The sequence below is a fragment of the Cervus canadensis genome, chromosome 15 (assembly GCF_019320065.1).
Source record: "Cervus canadensis isolate Bull #8, Minnesota chromosome 15, ASM1932006v1, whole genome shotgun sequence".
NCBI lineage: Eukaryota > Metazoa > Chordata > Mammalia > Artiodactyla > Cervidae > Cervus > Cervus canadensis.
In genome coordinates, this window is record NC_057400.1 from 61,763,660 (window position 1) to 61,766,499 (window position 2,840).

General features: G+C 33.4%; 1 pseudogene; it reads right to left on the minus strand.

Moving 5' to 3' along the window:
• Window positions 1-2,154: 2,154 nt before the first annotated feature.
• LOC122453672 lies at window positions 2,155-2,601 on the minus strand (annotated as a pseudogene).
• Between the last annotated feature and the right edge of the window lie 239 nt (window positions 2,602-2,840).

Below are 2,840 nucleotides of genomic sequence, written 5' to 3' on the forward strand. Positions count from 1 at the left end.
TCCCATTTTACATTGTATTGCTGGTATTGGTGAATCATTTTTATTGCCTTGCTAGATTAAAAGTTCATTTAAGTAATTTAGAATATTTTATTTCTCTTGATCTCTTTTACAGCACATAGCATAATACTGATTCATGAACATGAACATCTGGGTTTCCTCACAAACTAACAAATAACATAATAAATTACATATTTTTTATTACATATATTTAAAGCTCCTTGGGGAAATAAGCAGATTTTTTTTTTTTTTTTAGTGAGGAAAGGTTTTCTTGGGAAATGGTCAATCATACCTTAAAAATTTAATAAAATATTATCTTAATGCTTAATTATCAAAATATCTTAAATGTCCTCTAATGAACATTAATTTTTGCCTGACAAACACAAGCAATACTATATAAGGGTAAAGCAATACTATATAAGGGTATATATATATAAAGCAATACTATATAAGGGTAAGGAAGGATGCTGATAATGCTGAGACTTAAGATGAAGAAAAAATCATTTTGATATTATGAAAGTGGAAATTAAGAAGTGAATTGTTTTGAGGGCTATCATATATAACATTATTAGCTACTTCAGTTGACATTCACAAAATAAGTAAGAACCTTTCTAAAAGGTAAGATCTGATCACAATGAGCCCATTTATTTTATGACTTATCTCTGAGCACTTGATAGCTATAATTTGTTAATGAACTTATAAAGTGCCTTGCATAGAAACTCTTGGATATGAAATTTCCATGTGAATTGGATAATTGCCATGGCTTGGTAGAGTAAGAACAGAGACCTCACCTTCAGCCATATTCTTTTAATTCACTTTTTTAAAAGCTTATTTGTTGGTCCACTACATAGAAAAGTGCATAAGATTGGCAACCAAGTAAGTAAGAGTGATGATGATAAAACTTACATCTGTAAAAGTTATTTTTACCTTTTATCTAGGCCATTTTATTAACATTGGCATGCTAATATAGTTAGGATAATTTCATATGGAGTTTAACAAATCAGTGAAGTTGTATCAGTTTGAGTTATCTGAGCTACTTTTGAGACAACTAAGAAAGGCATTACTTCATTTCATCACACCTACAGGCAAAACATTTATAAGTTTTTAATCCAACATGTATTTGTTGAACCTGTGTCTACATTATGTTGCATGGTATCTAAAGAATTCTTTTTCTTCTAAACATGATGACTGAACTAAAAATCTATTATGATTACAGAGGAATAACGGAAAAGAAGAGCTGTAATGTTGAAAACCATTACCATGAATTTATTCTGGTTCTTATAAAATTGTAGCATGCTGTTCAATCATAATTCTCACCTCAAGTTTTTCTTGTAGAAGAAAAAAGAACTTTGTGCATTGTTGGTGATGATATTCACTGCTTTGTATTAAGTGTTCAAAAGTAATTTCTGAAGAAGCAAATAACAATTCACAGATAGAAAGTATGAGGGGTAATCATTGCTTAATGTGTTGATGACTATACCACCACGCTGAAGTGGTTTTGTATTGACTCAGCTTGCAGATCCAATACTTCAGCACATTTAAAAAGACTTGAAGTCATTCTCTCTCCGACCACCAGAGTGGAAACTGCTGTTTTCCCAATCATTAGAGAATAAAAGATGGTTATATTTTGCTGAAAACATCCATTCATCAGGATCCACTCTGGTATGATGCCTGCCCAGGAAGACCATCACAAAACTAGCTGTAATACTGTTTTCTTGCATAAACAGCACTGTTGTAGAAGATATCTGAGGAATAATTTTATCAGAGCAGCAGACATCCTGCTCTCTGGTTAGGAGAGACTGTGATAGGACTTTCAAATAGTTAAAAATCAAGTTGCATGTGCAACTTCTCATTACCGGAAAAGAATGTGCAACTTCCAAATGTATTTCCAAGCAAATCACTATCAGTTATTTTGGTTATCTTGTAATTAGTGCTGTCTTCAAGAAAGACTTTTAAGATTCATATTTCTTTCTTTTCTTTTGCCATTTGGTAATGCAGTATTTTATTTATTCTGTCCATTAGTAACTACTATTTGATAACATTTATAATATTAATAGAACTTAATATAAAAGAAATTCAACCTACTTTTTTTTTGCATTTCAATACCAGATATTAATCAGAAAGATAGTCAAAATTAGTATGGTCAAAATCTTTATGTCAAAATTTATAATAAATGTTTGGTATTAGTCCACATACAATTAAGTTTTTGGTGGAAAGTTATTTGGCTTCAAGAAAGAACATTTGGTTTACTTCACTAATAGGAATATCTCTTAGTGCTGGGATGGCCTCTTCTTGGTCTTTCTCTTGCTATTGATTTTTGGCATAGTTATCTGTGATAGTATGAATGGAGTTGAATGGAGAGGTACTCATCATGTTTATTCCAAATAAGAGGACATAACCAATGACTACGGTAATGAGGAGGTACACAGGCAGAGCAACGGCCCAATACTTTTGAGGCCAATAAGGTAAGCCTAAGGAGTTTAGCCAAGATTTAGGAATAAAAGCCCACACAAGATACAGTATGAAGCCAAATTGGGAGCTTAAGAAAAGAACAAAGCCATAAATTGCTTTTTCTGGCAATGGTGATGGTGAATTTTCCACCATTTCCCTGTGGCTTTAGATATTCTGCTTGCACACGTGTACACAAGCACCCAAATGTCGCCAGCATGAGCAACCAGCCCCCCAACCTCACGTGTGCATGCACATCCTGCAGTGGAAGGTGGGGGGAGGTAAGGGGAGAGTGGGATGGGGGAACTGAACGTCACCCCAACTCTGCAGCCTTCGCCGCTGTGAGAACAGGGAAGGAAGGACCTAAGATTTATATTTTTAATAACATTTTTTTT